Source organism: Erithacus rubecula (genome assembly GCF_903797595.1).
Source record: "Erithacus rubecula genome assembly, chromosome: 4".
NCBI classification, from domain to species: Eukaryota; Metazoa; Chordata; class Aves; order Passeriformes; family Muscicapidae; genus Erithacus; species Erithacus rubecula.
The window spans coordinates 9,892,807-9,913,846 of NC_136686.1; the positions used below are offsets into that span (position 1 = coordinate 9,892,807).

The following is a 21,040-nucleotide window of genomic DNA, read 5'->3' on the forward strand; positions in this document are numbered from 1 at the left end:
GACATGTGATCTCCAGTTTAATTTTGGTTAAAAAATAAAAATTAAAAAGGAAAACAAATCTTTCAGTATAAGGTAGATATTAGAGATCCTAAAGAAAAAAAGGACATCACCTAGTGCTTTTTTCCTGACCTAGAACCTGTCTGATACTGGAGTAGATATCCAGTAGTAACATTTTTATATATCTTTACTTAACTGAATTATTGAGTGCACTTACAAAAATCTTCATGTTATATCCACCAAAGTAAGGCATTTCTTCTGAATGCTTACTATTTGGCTCAGCTTGTGGTACTGCTTTTCTATACAGCCATACCTTATGCTTTCTTAGCCATTTATTACTTATTTGCCTGCTTTTGTAATTTATGTAGTAAAATGAGAATATACAAGCCTAACTTCCTCCTTGGAGTCTCTCTCTCTTTCAAATGTCAATTGTTGTACTTGAAAGCATGGCTGGAGTAGTCTATCAATTGACAGAAAATAGCATTACTCTTTCTTTGAGGTGAAGTGGGATGGATGTTAAGTAAATCAGCTGCTTTGGGACAAGATGTAGATAAAGAAATTGAACCACCAACATGCAACCACATCCTTCAGCTTCTCCAGCAGCAGTAAAATGGGCTTCCTTGAATTCCAGATTCTGCATATTTTGTTCTGATTTATGTTTAAATGGTTAACTTGAAATGTAGTTCTATTTTCTGATGTCTGTGGACAGAGCTGTGATCCTTCTGCTTTTACTCAAAATGCAGTTAAATTGCACTACAGTGGAAAAATACTCAGGCTTATCACTTTCTAAAGCTGAGGTTTCAAACAGTTTATCCAGTTTCAAAAGCTGTGTTCTATGAAGGTCAACTTCTCTCATAGTGAAAATACTAGAAAAGGAGGTTGTGTGTAAGGAAAAGAACTGGAGAGGGAGAAAGGACAGGGCACAATAGAAAGAAAAGGTATTGATCAGATGTTGTGAAAATATACCTATGTAGGTAAATAAGGGAAAAAGAAAAGTAAAAGGTAGAGTTAAGAGAGATTAAAAGTATTTTTAAGAAAGAAGAAAAGTTCTGCACTAGTTGCACATGAAAATGACATTTCATTTAAATCACAGAAGCTGTAGTTCTAATGTCTGTTCTGTCTGACAACAGAGTAGGGTCATTCTACTTTGGTTGGTAATGCTAGGCTTGTAGGAATAGATAAGGGAAGAGTTATTTTCTTTTTGACTGGCTGTAGGAAGTACAGGGAAGGGTGTAATTTCTAATAGGTTCATAGTAGTAAATACTATTTGTGTATATAGAAAATATCTTCTGAAGGTTGTCAAACAGTTTTTTTTGATTTATATAATTCATGTAACTGAAGATACACCTTAAAAACTAGAAATGTTGGGTGAGATTATGTGGTGGCTTTTGGGAAAACATTTTGTGGGTTTGTGTATTTGGCCTTTATCACTAGGGATTTGTAAATATTTAAGAATTAGTTGGTTTTGAAACTTTTCATTATAGACCATACCTTCATGTTGAAGATTTTTAAGGTTTACAGGCTTAAGCTTCAAATAGCATGCTCCTGAGTCCACATAAAGACATGTCTTTCAGTACAACTGAGAGGATAGGAAAAAGTGTGGAAAATTATCTGTCTGAATACTTCTACTGTGATTGGCTATTTTCTTCATGCCGTTAGTAATTTATTGTTGGCTCTTTTAAGAGCTGGTATGTATGGAGTTATTCTAGACAGAAGAGAAACTTAGGTTGAAGAAAAAAGTTGGCAAAATCTGTGTTTGCTTCTACAATATGTTGAGTACAAGAGGCTGATATCCTCTCAATACATTGTAGGAACAAATGTGCCAGCTCCCCCAAGCCCTTGCTGTTTGTCTTCTAATTTTGGGGTTATGCTAAATGCTGCCATTGGTGGGGGTGCTTTGTAAGTACAAGTAGTCAGGGCCTCAAGGACCCTTAGCCTGAATACACAAAGCAGAAGAACAGCAGCTGAAGACTATTGACAAAGTGCCTTTTTCCAGCTGTGCGTGTAGCAAGGGTTACTGCGTCTGGCTGCTTGACCCAGTCCCTCTGCCTGTAGCTGCTGCCTTGAGCCTGCTGCTTACGGTAGTTTGTATGACTGTTCATACCTCACTCGAGGCCAAGTCAGGGAATAAACTCACAAGTAGCCTATTTTCTTTGTGTTTGGTTTGAAGCAGACCAGAAATCCATTATACTGTTTGCTCCATAGACACTAGGTGGTTGTTTGCTCTGTGCCAGGACCTTAAATTACCTACCTTCTTAAAGTCTTAGAAGTAAAATACTTTGTAGACTGTCTTTTCCTTTCTTCTTTGTTCTGCCCAATTGGCTGTTAACCTTGGTGATCAAAAGAAGTGTGTTCAGTCATAGTAAAAGTGGAATTGGAGAGCATTAGCATGGATCTGCTGAAAGTAGTGGAGCGCTCTGTCTCATACAAGGATAACGGAGTGCATTTCTGTGGCAAGTAACACCAAAGCCTTGCAGATACTGAGATTCTTTCTTGTCTTCCTAGCCACTGTCTTTTCAAACTCACTCTTTTAATGGCTGTCAGGATCCCACAGTGAACCAGAGCTGGGAACCAGAAATGCTTGAGGATTGTCTGGCTGTGGTTTATTGCAGCATTTGTTCATTCTACTTGGTTGTTCAGTCGTTTTGTGACTGATGTAGCTCTTAGAGTCAGCTTGCTGGATTAACATGTGAGCTGGCATGAGGGACTTGGGTGCTCACTGGTAGTCCTGACTTTGCTTGTTTTAAGCTGCCATGGAATGTGCCCCCTCAAGCTTGTCTTCTGCAGAGGCAGCAAGAAGTATATTCATGACATGGACTTACCTACTGGAAACCAAGGCTGGAGCCATTGATTCTGGCTATTAAGCTGATTGTTCTTTGTTTGCCACTGTGCATTCAAGTTGGCTTGGCTTGGCTTCCCAGGGCTCCAGGAGAATTGTGCTCCATTGGAAACTCTTGTCTGCCACCTGATAAGTTTAGAGCTTGGGCTCTGTCAGGCTGCTTTTGCTCTAAACCATGGCCAGACATAGACATATATGTATGTGTGTTTTCATATATACACCCACATACAAACCATGTACATGAACATGCACATGTGTATATGTACCCACATACTCTCTCCAGAGCAGCTTATATCTTACAAAGCTTTCACTCAATGTGACTCTTGTTTTTGTTTTTTTGATGGCTTATATGATAAGAAAAGCAGTTAATTAGCAAGCAGAACAAAATAGCCTTCCAGATGATAAGGCTTCTTAGGCTCTTTCTAGGGATAATGAATTTGGAAAATCTGGATACATGGTCTTCATGTAATAGGTAGTTTTAGTGGTCATTACTATCCTAAGTAGGCAGGTGAATTTTGTGTATTTGGCAGGTTATGGTGTATCTGTCTTATCAGAAATAGCAAGCGTATTCATTACTTGGTCTTTCAAAGGAAAGTGAAATAAAAACCTCTTCCTACTGGAAACTTGAAAGCATTTCTTTTATATCATACCTATTTGGTAAAATGAAAAATCTTTCTGCTTTTAGAATGGATAGCCAGTAATGTCTATTCATTTTTTACCCTGTTTTTTTTTTTTTTCTTTCTCATATTAACTTAGACGGTGCCAGTGTGTTCAGAGTTGTCATTTTTCTCACTTGTTAATAGCTTGTGTCATCTCTGCCCACTGCTCTGGGGGAAGTGTTGATTAAACCTACAACTCCATTTAGGACTCCCATTCCTTTTCAAGTGGTGATGTCTGATTTCTTTTTAATCCTAATGCTGTATTTTTATATAGTTTCAATCTCAATCATTTGGAGGGTTTGAGTGTTCCTTGCATTTACTCTAAGTAATAGCATAGTAATACCAGGACCATGTTCTTGGAGTCCTGCCTGGAGTAAAATGATTCTGCAGAGCTCCTGGTGCTGTATGGCACTGCTGTAATGGGATGGTATCCACAATGGAAGAGATGGTGTTGTAGAAGATCCTGTCCTGTGCAGATGGGAATCCAAAAATCCTACTGGTGAACCTGCCACCCCTACAGCACATTGGGACTAGTCATGTTGCTGGTGATATTTTGTCAGCTGAAGGCTTTCGTCATTCAGGGAAGAGACTTTTTTTTTTTCCTCCTGCAAGACTATGAAGGCTGCATTTTGCTGACTTGTGCCAAATTTGCATGTGGGTTTGTGCAAACCAGTCAACTGAAGTAACCTGTCTGTCATGTCAGCACAACTCTGCCCTCCAGGTGCAAATCTAAAGTGGTTAATTCCCAATGCCTTCATCCAATATTGTTGCTATCAACAGACACATCAATTTGGGGTTTTTTCCCCTCTGCTACTCCTCTGAAGGTTTTTTCCCATCTCCTCAGGTAGGGAATGGGTGCATGTGGTTGTAAATATTACATGTATCTTAAAACATGTTTTTTTTTTGTTTTGTTTTTTTTTTTTTAACTTTTTGCTAGACTTCAAAGTGAGCTTTCTTTAAATTCTATGTAAAATCCTTTCGGGCAATGGAGTTGACATGCTCAAAGACACATGAACAAATGTAATGGTGGGTTTGGGAGGGAAGGGTGGTCCTGGGTCCTCCCTCATTTCTTGCCATATCCTTCTTTGTGCTTGTCATAAGGTCTGCCGGAGACTCTGTGTGGCTACTTTTAACTAACTTGTTCTGGTACTGAAGTTCAGCAATCTTTCTGTCTGTCTTTTCTGTCATGTATAGCACTTTCTACAAACACTTTGTACCTATGCTGGAATAGCTTGCTTTAGTGACCATTGCATATTTCTGCTCAACCCTTAAATACTTAATCCCCTCATAAGTGTTGAGAGCATGGTGGCTTACTCCTAGTTAATATTTTTTTTTTCATCTCCTTTTGCTATGTCAGTCCTGGCTTAATCCATCTTGAACTTACCTTTTGCCAGCACCCTGTGCAGGAGATACCCTTACAAAGAAACCTATTTTTGCTTTCTCAGTTATTATTATTCAGTTACTAAAATCAAATTTAATTCCACTCTTCAATTTTTGTGCATCTGCTCTTAGGATTTTTCTTATATCTGATCCTTTTTGTTCTTCTAAAGTTTTGGGTTTTTTTTTTTTTCTTTTTTTCTATCTGCTGTCACTTATACTGCTTTCTGTTTCTTTACCGAGGCTTTGATTCACAATTTTCTGGGATATGATCATTTGGCCTGTGTAACCTCATGAAATGTTACCATTTCAACATAATGACTCTTTTCTTTCATGGCTTCCTGTTCCCTTTCCTTGTGAAGTGGTATGTATACCTTCCACAACTTCCAGACTCAGCTGGGAGCTAAACACGCAGCTTTTCATTTCCTCTCCCTCCTTGAACTGAGAATCTTTTGGACCAACCAGTGGTGTCTTAAACCACCATTTCTGAAGCATAGCAGCATGGCAGGGATTTTGGTGGGAGCTCTTCCAGGAGTGTGGTGAACTGGTTGTGTTATGAGTACTGTCACTCAGCAATGAGCTGATGCAAATAGTGACCTGCCTTTCCAACTTATTGTAAAATCCTTCTAGTGAGGAGCAGGGGAAAAGCTTGTTTTCTTATTGCCAGGTAAAGAACAAACACAGAACAAAAAATGTCCCTTGGCATGACCTGCAGTGGTTCAATGGCTAAATTGAAATGTAGATTCTCCATCAAATTAAATTCCTCTTGTGCTTGGCATGGTATTTCCCTTACTTCCTTCTCTAAACAGAGTTGGCTGGGCTATTCCCCCTTTTCCACAGTAACTGACTCTTTGTTTAGTTTGTGGGAATTGTATGAGCTCTGATATTTTTCTGAATTAAAGATGCCAGATTTGTAGTGATTTCTTCCTCCTTCCTGTTGTTCCTCCTTTTCTCCCCTGATGGACTCTCTTGGGGTTGGTTTGTTTTTATTTTCCCCTAGGAGAAGGCTTTTTCTCATCAGTGTTCATGGCAACTTATGGTTCCTAGTGTACAGAGAGCTTCAGTTGACTTCAGTGCCATTTTAGCAATGGAATTAAGCAAGGCTGGCTACAGTACAGTCAACACTCTGCTTCTGTGTCAGCTGTGTTCATTTCATTTGGGGAGCATGATTCTCTAAATTCCTTCTGAAGAGGTTTCCATTTTGAGATACACTCTGTCTGGAATGACACGGCATCTCTACAGCCACAAAAGTGTTATGAAATGCTGAACACAGAGGCCTTGTTATCAAAATACTTGTTTCTTCATCTTGTTTTGATCACTGTTGTGAGATGGAATGATTAAGAAAAGGTATTGGAGTTTTTTCTGCAAAATTAGTGCTGTCTTGAGACCTAATTATTCAAAAACAAGTTGTAATGAAAATATCCTAAAATCCTCAGCTTTAGCTTGGTTGTATCACATACTTGGTAAAACTCCAAAGTGGTAAATAACTTGGTTATTTTCTTTGTGGAGTACTAATCTTGTTTGCTTTGGCATGTAAAACCAAAGACACAGCTTATTTTTACTTAGTGTACACTTCTTTTAGAATATCCCTTCCATGCAGTATTAAAGAGATTTATTACAGAGCCCAGGAGGCCAGTCACAGACCATGGACTGCCGTGTTTGGTGGTCCCAGGGGCAAAGTGTTCACCCAGGCAGTTCTGGTCAGCACAAATAGTCTTAGTACTGACACCAAGTCCTTGGAGATATTCAGCAAATAGTGGTTTGGAGGGAGTGTGACACAGGTGACAGTCTCATGTTGTGTTTTGTGGCTTAAGAAGAAAATAAAGATGCATCTGGTCAAAGAACAGATCTGAAAAATTACATTTACTGCAGCGTGTAACTGTGAGCAGCATAGTTAGGGCAAAAAGTGCTTCTGTGCTACTAGAGAAGAGATCATGTGCTTAGGTGAGCATTTCTCATCCTTGTGTGTGGTTTGAAGTGTGTTAAGATGAAGTAGAAAAATGAGAACTCTAAATTCAGTGTAGAAGTATGGGGAGAAATCCATCACATAAGATGGTGTCAGAGAAGAAAACTGAAAAAGGGGAGCCTGATGGCTGCAGCAGGTAGTTGAATTCCTTCAGGAGGGTACTGGAAATTTTCTAAACATGTGCTGACTTGATTTGAAGGTGAAACCATTTACCTAGTTCTGCATTTTTCTAAACTGGCCATCAGTTAATCGTGTTATCTTTCTGTCACTGCTTTTATTGCGATGTGTGGTAGTTAAAATCCAGGAGAAAGTGTAATGACATCCTAAATTGCCTGTCTTTTCAGTTACTTCTGTTAAAAGCAAGAATTTATTTTTGCTTATGATGCCAACAGTTGGCGTGCATAAGATGACATTTTCAGAGTAAATCTTTAATAAGCAAACCCACATTTATTTATTTATTTATTTTTGATAACTTCTGGTGTAAATACTTGCCTTTCTGCTTTTTTTCTTGAGACTGTATTACAAGCAGTACTGGTTTTCTTTAGGTTTGCTGTAGAGATTTTAACAGAGCTAAATTTTGAGACACCAGTCTAAGATGAGATGAGCTGTCAAGGTGATTGGTTTACACCTGATGGTTCCTGACAATCCCTGAAACATTACATGTAAACTTGTTTCTGCTCTATCAGGACGAGTCTCTTGACCACTGTTGTTGCTGTGTTATCTTGGGAACTAAATGCACATGGTGTGTGCTGAATGGAGATTTATTTTCAGGGTGTTGAAAACTCAAAGCTGCAACAAATGGCCAAGTCTTCTGATTGGACTTTCAGATCTCACAGTGTCTTTTCAGGTGCTGATATGTAATGCTGAGTGTTCACTGAACTGTTTGTATATGATGCCACAGATTTATTTATCCCTTAGTGAGGATGTCAACCTCAAACAATTTAGCTATATTTATAGTTTTATAGCAGATTAAATAACTCCTCTGGATTAAAAAATTAAAATCAAATCACAGTTGGTCATGATGCCAATATAAATAGGGTAATAAAATTACCAGACCTTCCAGGAGGCCTAATCTCTTGTTCTTTATGGTTTAGTTGAAACCTGTGAATCATAAAAGGTGGCCCAGCGTTATTCTTTTCCTTCATAATTATTTAACTTTAAGGTTTTCTTAATTGTTGTGAGACAGTCAGAAGATGCCTATCTCAGCTAACCTGATGGCACTATTACCTCCAGGCTGCTCTCTCTGTGAAGTTTCAAATGCTTCTGCCATGGTTGATGCATCACCATTCCTGCTTGGGGCATCAGTAGTCTAGAGGTGGATTTTGCAATTTTGTCTGTGTCTGAAACTGCTGGCAATCTAATTGCTGGGTTCAAGGCAGGGAACTTGCCCCTTAGAAAAGCTTTCTTGGGGATAGACCTGAATGTATTTGAATGTCTGAAAAACACAGGGGTTGGGTGGAGTACCATGGGAATTGCCTTTAGCCTTTCTGGATGGATATACAGCCTGTGGAAGGCCTCGGGAGGATTTGACCATGCCTTAAAAATACAGGAAGAAGGCACCCATATTCAAATTCTTAGTCTGGTCCTCTGTGATCATTTATCCCTAAAAAGAAATGTGAGTTCTAAGTCAGTAATTCTTTCACTTGATGTCAGTTGTTCACCAGAAGAATTTTGGATATGACTATGATTTTTTCAAGCTAGACATCTTAAAATATACTTACCTAGAGTATTCATTGCCCTGTCTGGGAGCCACTGCTTTAAGTCATAGGAGTTTCATGCAGTAGTAGGTGCCAAGTGTAGTGGAGCAGGCCATTTTACTGCACATCTCTATCTTTGGGACAGGGTGAGTGTTTTTTCAGATGTTCTTGGAGCTGGTGAACTTTGTCTGTTTATTCCTTGTGGAAGAAAGACCTCAAATGCTTTTAAGTAGCTCATGCAGAGAAGGATCATGCTTTTTCTGTGGTAACAAGCTCAGGTGCTGGTAGCAAAGGTATTTTCATTGGGCAGGCAGAGAGAGAAGCTGATGTTCCTGGGTAGATCTGTACTACTTAAATTGCTATCTGAAGTAGGGCAGTTTCCCTGGGGAGTCCTTTCTTTGTTTGGGGACTAAAGGTACAGCAAGAGACAGTTTCTTCCCTGCTCCTTTCTTCACACCAGTCTACCTGAAGCAGAGTTGCTCTGGCTCTAAAGTTGTCATTAAGCTTCCTAAGAACACTTTTGTTAACTGTACTTGTCTGTACAGTTTGACAAGATTAGCAAAGCATGAAGAGCACTTGCTACTGTTAGTTTTTTCTTTTAATGACCAAGTTCTTTGAATTTGGCGCGGTCTGTCTGCTGCAAACTTCTGAAGTACAAACAGTGAGGGCTTGGCAAGCAGTGCAGCACTAGCAGGAGGATGTTTGGGCCAAGGACTCATAGCCAAGCTCTTACCTTTTTGCTTAAGATTGTCTTTAACGAGAATGCAAAGGAGCTGGGATTGCGGTTAAGTAATGACTCCTTAATTGAGTGAAGAGCCCCGAGGAAGGCGCTCATGTAATGAGCGTCCCTATTGTGCTGTGTAAGAGCAAGGGCGCTGTGCTGAGACTGTGAGCAATCATCACTGGGGCTGGCTCATACCTGACTCTACAGACCTGGGCTGGAAGGCACTATTGACTTGAATTTTACCTCAAACACACCAAAAATCCATGGCAGTGCAGCGTATGGGACAGTACTGTACTTCAGACTGTGCAGCAGGACTTTGGACCTTCATGCCCAGGCACCATCCATTTGTACCAGTGGAGTGGGAATTCTGTGTGGTCAAATTCCCTTTTCCCATTCAAGCAGTGCATGACTTGTTTAAATTAAAGCCAAAGGTGTATCACCTCCTGGGGAATGCTGTACATTTTATAGATTAGAATCTGGTAGCTGGGTTCATCTTCTTGGAGCACTAGGGTATTTTTCCTCTCCTTCAGTTATTCCAGCATACTTCTCACTCAATTCCATACACAGTCACCTGTATGTGCTGGTGGCAAGTTTTTTTTCTATTCCTTACACTCTTTGTGTGTCTGAGCAGGAGTAATAACACAAGCTTAGAGATCTCTGCTTAGTCCACTGTTTGGTACTGTAATGGCAGCAATTGCTGAACAAATAATTCTGGATGTGGCACTCTGGGACAGTGCAGCTGGAGGTGCTCAGCCTAGTCCATCTGCCCTATGCTATGGATTGCTGTGGAAGAAAGGTTTAGCTTGGGTATGGAAAGCTCTGTATCTGTGCTAAGAGGTGAAATTGCATAAATAAACCGTCCTTTTTATCAAGGCTAGTTTAAGCACCACACTGGTGGTTTGGCTCAGAGGTAGCTCATGAGTCTTAGATTTAAGCAACTCCCCTGCATGTTTTCCCTGCATCGAAGCATGCATGGAATAGCAGGATAATTTAGCTGCCAAAACCATTAAAAAAAAAAAACCTAAAACCTGCAGCCTCTCGCTTTTCCACTAAAATTCATGGATATAGCCTTAAGCATACCTTTGATGCCAGGTGGTCTCCCTGCCAAACCTAAAGCTGGTTCTCAGTAAGGTGGTTATGCTTTCAATAGAGTGCCAGAAATCTCAACCTTGGCAAGTCTGTGCTTTAAGCTAGTGGTGAGAACAAGTTTAGGAAGAATGCTTTAGTCCTGGATAGGCACTGTAGACACAGGTAGCCTGGATACATTTTCTTCTGGATCTAAGTCATTGGTTTTATTTATTTTGCCTCTCCCAAGGTAGTTTAATCTACATTAAAACATAGTTAGATGTTCTGAAAACTTATTTGGATTTGTGCTTGACTTTTCCCATCTACCATGCTGTGGATCCCTTGCCCTTGGAAGCACATGGGGCAGGGATTCCTGCTCTGGCTTGAGTCGGGCTGCAGAGGAGGAAGCCTGAAGAGGGTGGGAGGAGCACTTCTCCTTCCCCACTTTCCTGGTGACCTCCACTTCTGTGTGCTCAGCTCCCTTTCTGCACATTTTGACCTGTGCTGGAATCCTATCAGAGAGGGCAGTTGCAGTCAGGGATGAAGTCTGCTGGTCTCTCGCCTTAGTCGGCACATCTGAAATGCTTTTGGTGTTTGTTGGTAGCAATTGGCTCCTTTTACTCTGTGGTTCAAAGCACCAACAGTTAATCTTTTCATGCCACTGGGTGTTCCTGGGGAGAACCTAACAGGGGCAAACCAGTTCCAGCTAACATTTCTTTGCAATTCAAATAAAGTTTAAAAAATGAGCAAAATGACCCCAGGTAACAAACGCATCAACTGCATCTATCTCTGTCATGATTTTATAAAGGTAAATGTGCTTAATCTCACCTGCTATCTTTGTCAAATATGCTTAATCTCATCTGCTGTCTTTTTCACTGCTACCTAAGTCAGCTTGGAACTCCAGGAAACGAAAATTGGTTTTACTTTAAAAGACCTAAGTTACTGTCTCCTCATTGCATTGCAGGATGAAACTTCTAGTTGTAGAATTTTGATGAATGCACTATGTTTTAAGTTGTATCTGGAAATGGTAAAAGATTTTCGGTAACCTGGAAAATACTTTAAAGGAAAGTAATTTTATTATGATGTTTTTGTGGGGGCTTTTGTTTGTTTGGGTAGATTTTTGTTTGTTTCATTTTTCAGAAAATACAAACTTTTTTTGAAAGACTTCAAGAAGGGTTTGTAAGAAGAATTTTTTCAGCTTCAACTGACTTATTTGGAGAAGACAGGCAAGGTTTCAGGAACACAAACTTCAATTAAATCTTGAAAAAATGCAGTGAATGTAAAGCTAGGTCAAGTGTCAGTTAATAGCAATAAACAACTTTATAATCCAGAGAAAAGTTTGTTTATGGGAAAAATCTACCAAAAATCTAGTATCTTCATGATGCCTCCAGGATTTTCTTGTCATGGTATTAGCTCCAAGAATTTGGGTGGGGGGAGTGTTCTTTCTTTGAGGCTATCTTTTAGGTTTCTTTCTGTCTTGTATCACATATTTCCAGTGGTGTGACTTCAGCCAGACAGTTTCCACAAGGAATATGATTCACTACATAATTTATTACATGCTTTAGGATGTGCTTTGGACTTCTTTTCCTGTTTGGGAAGAGGGACAGGCTGGATGTGGAGATGTTTTGGAAGCCTTGGATGTTGTTTCTGTGTCACAGTTTGGTTCTGTTTCACGTCAGTGTATGTGAGGAAGGGCTTGTGCATTCTGGAGTTCGTGCCCTCCCTCTCCTTATCGCTTCATATTAACCTCTCCCATAAAAGATATCACCTCTCCCTGCAAGACTTGCCTTTCCTGTATCCTTGGGCACTTGCAGATGCAGCAGGAACAGCAGGGATCTATTGGATGTGCACTTCTTGTAGACCACATCTCTTTGTTTTCTTTCCTAAAGTACCTGGGATTTACTGTGGGGCTGGAAACGACTGTGGGATGATGTGCCTTTACCCACAGAGTGGGATCTTTTTCTAAGTACATTAAGGGTTCATGCAATAGCATTGTTCCCTGAATATGTAATACAGGTTTGAACATACTGACATGATACTTTAAAATTTACCAAAAAACTCAATTAAAAATGTCTGTATAAGTTGTGAAACATGACGCCATGAATGAGAGAGGGGGAAAACCTGGGCTAGCGTTACATCTCTTATAGTAGCCCCAAGAGAATTGCTTTAGCAGCATAAAAATGGTCACTTTTTTTTTTCTCTTTTCCTTCTGCTCCAGCTTAGTGTTTGTAGGTAAAGTCTCTGCAGTCGGAAACAGAGAGTCTGTGCATCTTCACTGCAGTCAATGTTTAGTATAGATATTTGCTGACAGGCACAAACTTGAATCAAATGGTGAGAATTGGAATTGCTAAGAACAAATTGCAGATGAACATTTTTAAACAGTGACCTGGTTTGTGGGGTTTTTTTACCTACCATTGTATTTCTAGAGAGCTTCCCTTTATTCTCAGCTAAGAATTTTTGTTCCCTCATCTTAAGAGGATATTCACACAAAAACCTGATTGTTCCTGTCTGGGAGAATATTCCCTGTCCAACCTGGCCTTGGACACTTCCAGGGATGGGGCAGCCACAGTTTCTCTGGGCAGCCTGTGCCAGGGTCTCACCATCTTCACAGGGAAGGATTTCTATCTCTTCTCAATATCTAATCTAAACCTATCCTCTTTCAGTTTGAAGCCATTCTCTCTTATCCTATCACTACATACCCTTGTAAAAAGCCCTTCCCTGACTTTCTTGTAGGCCCCCTTCAATTATTGAAATTATTAGGCTGAATTAGTTAATAACACCTGTTTCCCACACCTTTTAGTGAGTGGTTCTCTTCTGGATGATGTGAGGAAGGTGAGGCCTGCAATGGTAATCTGAATATGGACACGTATTCTTAAACTTCTAGTTAGTAAAGTTAGAGAAAATCAAAAAAATAGAAGAGGAAGGGGAAAAAAAACCAAACTGTGCAGTATTTGACGGGAAGCCAGTGTAACTGCCTTGAAACTGAAGTGGCATGCCTGAGTCAGTGAAGTATGAGCTAAGAACCTGGCAGAAGCCTTTTGCACAAAGGAAGGTTGAGAGAGTCTCTCAGGAAGCCTGTGCACTGCTAAATGTGGCATGTTTGAACATGAAACTGACATCATTGTGAGTTCATAGTAGTGAAAGAACAAAGTATCAGCCACAAATTAGACTGACCTAATTTTGAAGTCACTTATAAAAACTTAATAGCACAGTATCTTGCTTGTGCAAGATGTTTATTTCTATCCCAGCCTCTGACTGCTTCATTTAAACTACAAGTTAACCCTCTTAACTGTTAAAGGAGTTGTTCAGGAAGGTGGGGAGGTGGTGGTTGGGGGTTGCTGCAGACTTCCTTCCTTGGCTCTTTTTCTACTCTGACCTCAGTTTTCACGTAAAGGAAGTGATTAAGGACCACCCATCATATACCTTCATCCTTCAGGATCAGTTTCTGGAGGTAAAAAACTCAGGACTGCTACCAAATCCCAGCTCGTTCCTATTGGCTGCTCACATGCAGACTGGAAGTCTGAAAATTGCCAGAACATGTGCCAATGGTATCAGCAGGAATTTATGTAGAATGAGTAAGTTATAAAACTAATCAGTATTATTTATTGATGTATCCATGATTGTTGACAATGAACTGATGCTTCTTCTGTTGTTGAATATATGAGAAATGCAATGATCTTGCAGTTGGTGGATGATAAACTTATTTCCAAGTATTTTAGTTGGCTCTGCATGCTCTGAAGTTAATCCATTCTGTCAATTTTACTGCAGTTATTGCAGAAATATTATAAGTCTCCAAGTTTGGGATTACTTTGACAACAGTCAGTGCCTTTCTGGTTCCTTTTTAAAGGTCTGTGTAAAACAAGACACCTCAGCAGATTCTGAAGAAATGTAACATCTTATTTACAGATTTGTACAGAGCTGTTCATACATGTAAGCACAAATCAGATGCAATAATACGGGTTTATTTTAAGGGAGTATGTTTCATTTCTCTGATATTGAAAATTCTGTTATAAACCGAAAGAGGCTGCTATAAAACATTTTTTGATGACCCTGGTTCTTGAATAAGATGCCTATCAAATAACAACAACATAATTTACTCCCTTGGTTTGGTATTGTGCGTTTTTTCCCTTCAAAATTTAAAAAATTCTGGTCACTTTTGGTTCTTGCCCACTACATAAAACGATAGTTGCATTTTGTCAGTCACTCTTAAAGGGGGATTGCACTATTTTCTGGTTAGGTCACTTTTCATCCTCTGCATTCAGGCAGGAGCACCTGAAGGGAACCTTCAAGAGATGTTACAAGGAGTGATAGGACAAGGAGGAATGGCTTCAAGCTGACAGAGGGCAGGATGTGTTTAGGTATTAGGAAGAAGTTCTTTGCTCTGAGGGTGCTGAGGCCCTGGCACAGGTTGCCCAGAGAAGCTGTGGCTGCTGCATCCCTGGAAGTGTGCAAGGCCAGGCTGGAGCAACCTGGGATAGTGGTAGGTGTTTCTGGCCATGGCAGCAGGGTTGAAATGAAATGGTCTTTAAGGTCCCTTCCAACCCAAACCATTGTGTGACTGTGATTCTACTTCAGTAGTAATGTTTGTAGTGATGTAAGAGGCACAGCTGGGGAACAGAAGTCATCCTCTGCCCTCCTCCCATTGTACAGATGTATGTGGTTTCTCTTTTCAGCATGTGATTACCATGTTAGAAATGTGGCTTTGGCACTGCTGCAGGTCTGGTATAACATGATTCAAATTCAAAGAAACATTTGGAATCCTTTGGGAAAGACACACCAGAGCACGTGACAGGGATCATAGCTCAGTGAGGTACCATGACTCTTGCTTCTGTTCCAAACTGAGATGGTTGGTACCATCTTGTCAATTAAATTAATATTTGAAAGCAATTTCAACAAGCAAGCCATCATAATTACCTTTGTGGGTACAAGTTAGGTATGAAAACATGTTCTGTTCCCAGAGTGTGAGCCATCAGTAGTTGTACACCGTGCTGAAAGATTTCAGTCACAATCATCTGGATCTAGGGGTTTGTTAATGTGCTTTCTGTGACTCATCTGCAATACAGCCATCACTCCATATCATAGCCTGGACCACTTACTGCTCTGAACAGCCCAGATTTGGAGGCCTCTTAGCAGGATTGCCTGTCTAATTTTTGGGAACATATAACAACTTGATTTATTTCTGCCAGTTAATTGTGAGTCAGTGCTGTACAACATATTCCTCAATGTTTCCTCTTCTGCTCCCACTTCAAGATAGCTGGGCTGTACCATGTCTGTGGACTTGCTGTTTTCTGCCATCTATTCTGTTTCCTTGTTGTGCAGGTATCATTTAAGTAGAAATCAAATTAAATTTAGCTGTTGTAATGAGTAGGGCTGAGCTTACATATGTGTAATGTCAATGTTTTACTTGGCCTAGCCTACCTTCTGAAGATGCTTCTGCATGCTTTTATCACTATGTTGCATAGACTGGTGGCAATATTAATTCTGTTTGGAGCGTGCAGAGGGGTTTTAAAATGAGTTTGACAACAGACTTAATTATCAGTTTTATTAGGTATTTTTTTTAACTTGTAGATATTTCCCTGTACAGCTGACAGGACATGCATACAGTGCAGTGCAGCACTGTATTTTCAAACTCAGGCAGGAAGAAACAAAGTATTCATGTTGTCAGTTGAAAAAAAAAAAATTCCTTCCAAACTTTCTCATGCCCTGATGTGAAGGGGTTGAATGTGCATGTTGCCTTCCGGGAGAACTGGTGTCATTTCCTCAAATGGGTGAAAGACCAGAACGTTTTAACCCGCATTGTACCGTACCACACAAGCAGTTTACAAGTCTCTGTTCTTAAAGGAGATTGACTCATTTTAGACATTCAGTTTAATTTAAGAGAAGAGTCAATAAAAAGTCTGCTGCAAGAAATTCATCCCTGCCTTGCCCAGAAGCTATTCTGATTAATTTCCCTAACAGAATTACTGTCATTATCCTCTGCCTTTAATCCATCCTAGTCCTTGTTCAATGGTTTCAGATCCACCTTCTGTTTTTATCATACAGTGACCACGAAGCAGATCAGAGTTGCCCTTTTTTAAATCTAGATTTTGGCTCCTTATTTGCAGGGCCATATTACTTGTATGTCACCCCCTCAAAGGCTCTCACTGGGCAGAATGCCTTATGTTTAACAGTTAACCACTCTCTGAAGACTCTGGGGTCCCATCTTGCCCTCTTTCATGGTAAGCTTTTTAAAGGAGTAGCATGGACTATGGCAACAGCTGTGCTTGATATTTATTTAGCACTACTCTTCAGAACACTCCTCTTTTTAATCTGTTTCTCAGCAGAAAGATGACCATGTAAAATACAGAAGTCACTATTGGTGTTGGGCTGCAGGGCTGCAGAACAGGCGATTCAGAACATGCAGCTCGTGTAGGAGATGGAAACCTTGGTGTCATGACAGATTCTGCTGTAAAGCACCCGTGTCATACAAATAGCAAAGGTATGCTGGAATTGTGGCAGCTTGAGGATTGATGAATTAGTTCAACACCTTAAGTTTTTCATTGTGTTACTTTGTTTTCTTTGTGCCTTTGAAAGCTACCATACAGTTGCTGGTACAGGATGGCAGATGTGGACAATTGGTCACAGTTGCATGATCAATCTTTGCCATTTGGTGTACAGGGCCAAAGTAGCACTTATGATGTGTTTTATGGGTATAGACAACTGTCCTTCAGTTTAATTTAGTTTGTGAATTCATGTGTTATATGCTGTGGCTTTGGATTGGATCTCTTCAGACTTGGATTACATAGATAAGTTAAATAATTTTTAAATTTACTGTAAATCTTCCAAATTTTATACCAGATACCTAATACAAGGTTAGATTTTTGGGAAAAAGAGGAAAGTGGTGAGGTCCTTAGAGGGATGCTGTCACATATGACTATTCCATCTCTCCCTGGTTTCCCTCTTGCTCTGCTTTCTCCTCACTCTGCTGTGGGAGGAATGCTCTGCGTGACCCCGCTGGTTGGGTTTGTTTAGCTGTGGTTTAGGGAAGGCCCTGAGCAAGAGAGGAGAAAAAGAAAGCTTCCATTTTTAATTCTGGAAAATAGAAAAAGGTATTTAAATAAGGCCTGGAGGACTTCTTATTTGCCAGAAGTAAGTATAAAGACAAGTTTATATCCTTCTGTAACTCACCCTAATTGAAAGGATGTATATTTCTTTTTCTAAAGTCAGCAGGAAAATCCTGGCCTCTTAATGATGAAAGACTTTTTTAAAAACTTTCTCCTGAGCACAAATAGCTGAAGTTTCCATTTTAAACTTGGGTGGCTCATTCATATTTCACTTAATGGTAATATGGTATCCTCTCTCTCTCTCTCTCTTCCCCTCCTTACCACCAAGAATAAAAAGGAGGGAGGGGATATAAAATGTTTCTGAAAATTACAGGAAATGTCTGTTCCTTAAACAGCCTTGCCAGGGAATTTCCAAATGTGCTTAATGCTTATAGCTGAAGTTGCAGCAGCTCAGTCTTCAATCATGAGTGGATCCTGTTCTTAAAATGTGACACCTCCTTCCAGTAAACTGTGTTGAAATTAAGTATATGCTTTGTTTCTCATCTGCTCTTCAGCAGAATTAATCATGCCCTGTGGTGAAATGAGGGCTCTTGGGGGCTGCTTTAAAAACTTGATTCACATATATTTATTAAATATAGTGTCCTGAAGTGAGAGCTGGTTTGTTTATAGGAACATTAGAGGGGTATGGCTGGCAGAAGGAGTCATGGCATGGCATGGCACGGAAAGGCAGGTACTGGTGCATGTGAAGATTACCTCACAGCTTTCAGAGGAACTTCAGGAGCTGCACTGAAGCACTAAGGAACAAAAAGGGAGATGTTTTTTGTCTCAGGATTTGTTTTCTTGGGCTGTTGCAAGGTGGTCTCAGATCACAGGGCTGTGATTAGGCAAAGCCTAATCAGTGCTGAGCATTAATTTAGTGTTAATTTCTGGGATGAGATTAGAAAAGTGGATAGCAACAAGTATGATGAGTAGGATGAGTTTTCTCTTTGTTCTCTATTGCCTTCTGCCAGGCTTTTGCCACTGGGTTATGGGAAGGAGCAAGGCAGGTCTGCAGAGCCTCTTCCTGAGGCTCAGAAAGGAATGAGAATCTGGAACAGGCAGAAGGGGGAAAAGGACCCAGCTCAGTCTTAACAGATGTTCTCATTTAGCACTCTGCCCTGCTGCTCTCACATCCATATGCCTGCATACTAATGATGGGAAGAGAGAGGATCTGCAGCCTGTGTCCTTCCAGGGAAAATCGCAGGGTCCCAGTCAAGAGATGAGCTTAGTGAGCAAAGCCTGTTCTGGGTGGTTATCTCAGTGTCTGTCTGAAGGGTTCTCACCCATGTTCTGCTGCTGCCATTTGTCTAAAGACAGAGAGTTGGTTGATCCCTGTAGTTCTTTTCATTGTGGGATGCTGTGGTTTTGCAGGCTGTTCATCATAACATGCCCAGCCCTTTGCTGAGGTGGCTCTTCTCAGCTGTCATATCTTTTACTCCGTGCCTCAGAGCCACTCCTGGATCTCACAGCAAGGCACTGCTTGGCAATAATTTATTGTCATGGTTTATATCACAGTGATTAAGGGAAGTTGTCATCTCTTGGCAGCCATGATTTCAATCTTGGGTTTACATACCCAGGAAACAGTTTGGAAATGACAGTGATGTGTTTATTCTTGCTTCCTTGTGTAAAAGTTGTGATTTAATTTGTTCCTGTTGGAACAGCAGGTGCTTTGGGTAGAAGTTGTATGGGTATGACTGTGTATAAAGATTGGTGACACTAGTGTTACCTGTTTCCAGTGCTGGCTTTTTAAAAGTGTGGAGAGGTGGGCTTAGTTTCACAAATGTTCTATTTCATTGTTCTCTGTCCATGCAAAATACAGCTGTATTCACACTTACTTGTGGCAATCTTTCACATTAATAGGTACTGATCAAAAAATTGTGAATTTGTTTAATTCCATGCAAATGCATCACCTGTTAATGCTGAATTACACATTGATTTTCTAGCAGTGAGATGTGTCAAAGAGTTTGGAAGGCTAACACTGTTTGGTTTTTTGTTTGTTGGGGATTTTTACAGCATCTCCAACTTTTTATTTTTTTTTATTTTTTTTTTAAATTTAAAGAGAGTAGAGGGATATGCTGTGGTGGTTTTTTTTTCTCTTTTCTTTTAGAAAAATCAGTGCAGTGTAACTTTCTATTTTGGACCTGTTCCATGTAAATGAATGTCAGCATGCATAAATAACTTCTTATCTAGGTTTTCATGTGTTTGGGGGAGTTGTACAGCAAATGACTGCACTGAAAGTGTAAAATCCATTTCCTGATTTGGGTTGGGGGATGTTTGTCTGGGGTTTTTTGGATGTTTTTAAATCTTGTAATAAGGATTTTATTGCTATTATTATTAATATTATTATTTTCCTATGTTTAGGTAATTCCTTCTGCTGGCCTTTATATGTAGACCACCTTTGTCCTGTTCAGCCCATATAAATCGTGACTTAAATGTAGGTGAGTAGCAGCTTTTGACATGAAGTAATAATGAATTCATTAAAAATTCATACTCCAAAATTTTCAGTTGCTTTGACTTGGAGGTCATAGAGGGAGAACGATCTTTTAAAAATCCACTGACACTTTTCCTGGTTGTCTAGTGTCCCAGGCAATAGGAACCTAAAAATGTAATGTATTATAGTGTATGTTTGAAGTGGATTAAGTAATCCTTCATTCTGGTTGCCACAGACCTATATGCTGTGAACCTGCAGTGAAAAAGGATTTTGAAATGGAAAGAGCTTCTTGCTTGTATGGGTGGAGAAGGGAGTCCCCAGATGGAGTCAGAGTGATGTAACATATCAGCAGCTTGCTCTAATGCTTCCCATGAGACCACGTTCTGCCAGTCAGGTTTCCCTGCAGTCACACTTAATAAATGTTTATTGTTTCACTGGGATTGTGAAGAGATTGGCTTCTTGGTAAAAGCAAGTGATGATAACCTGGCTTATTGCTTAGAGATGGTGATGGTGCACAGATGGTATTTGCAAGAACATCACAGATGTTTGAGAGCTATGCTGAGTAGGTCAGGAAGATGTGGTGGTTTGGTGTGCTTTTTGGTTTTATTTTGAAATAATACAATATATTATTTCAAATATGGCTATTTGTATGTCAGGAAATATCTGTTATCTAAATGGAAGGCCCATTCCTCTTGCTCAGCCTAGCTGTCTCAGAGTGCCAGGGGTAAAAAGGTTGCTAGCAGTAGGTGTAGAAATAGAGTGACCTTAACTGTCTTTTATGCAGTGTATTTATGGGAGATTGATTTCCTTTCTGACTCCCCCTGTGTCTGTTTTCAGATTGGTAGGCACAGTGAAGTGGGGAGACTTTTCTTTGGAACTAGTAATGAACATTGAGTAATTAGTCAAGTAGGATGAAGGACAAGAGAGTATTGAACAGAAAATCCACCTTCATCTATTTTTTCCAATGCATTACACTTGCCTTTCTCATGGTTGTAGAGTGTGTAATCTAAAATGCATGTGGTTCCTGCAAGGAAGAGAAAATTAACACTATGCATTTTGACTGCATATATAGATCAAAATACAGGTTAAAAGTAAAAGAAAATAGAAGAGGGAGCACCCATAGATAAGCAAAGGAAAACAGGGTGAAATTTTTTAAAGTGCTTCTTTTTTGTGAACATGGTATACATAAGTGACATTAAAAAA

The 21,040-nt window shown here is 39.9% G+C and overlaps 1 protein-coding gene across 1 annotated transcript in view; it reads left to right on the plus strand.

Moving 5' to 3' along the window:
- The window catches only part of DUSP16 (dual specificity phosphatase 16), a 67,668-nt gene that overhangs the window by 7,911 nt on the left and 38,717 nt on the right, over nt 1–21,040 (plus strand). Inside the window, exon 2 of the mRNA XM_079305037.1 lies at nt 19,768–19,844. The gene's annotated coding sequence lies outside the window, so the exon portion shown is untranslated. The remainder of the gene's footprint in view (nt 1–19,767; nt 19,845–21,040) is intronic.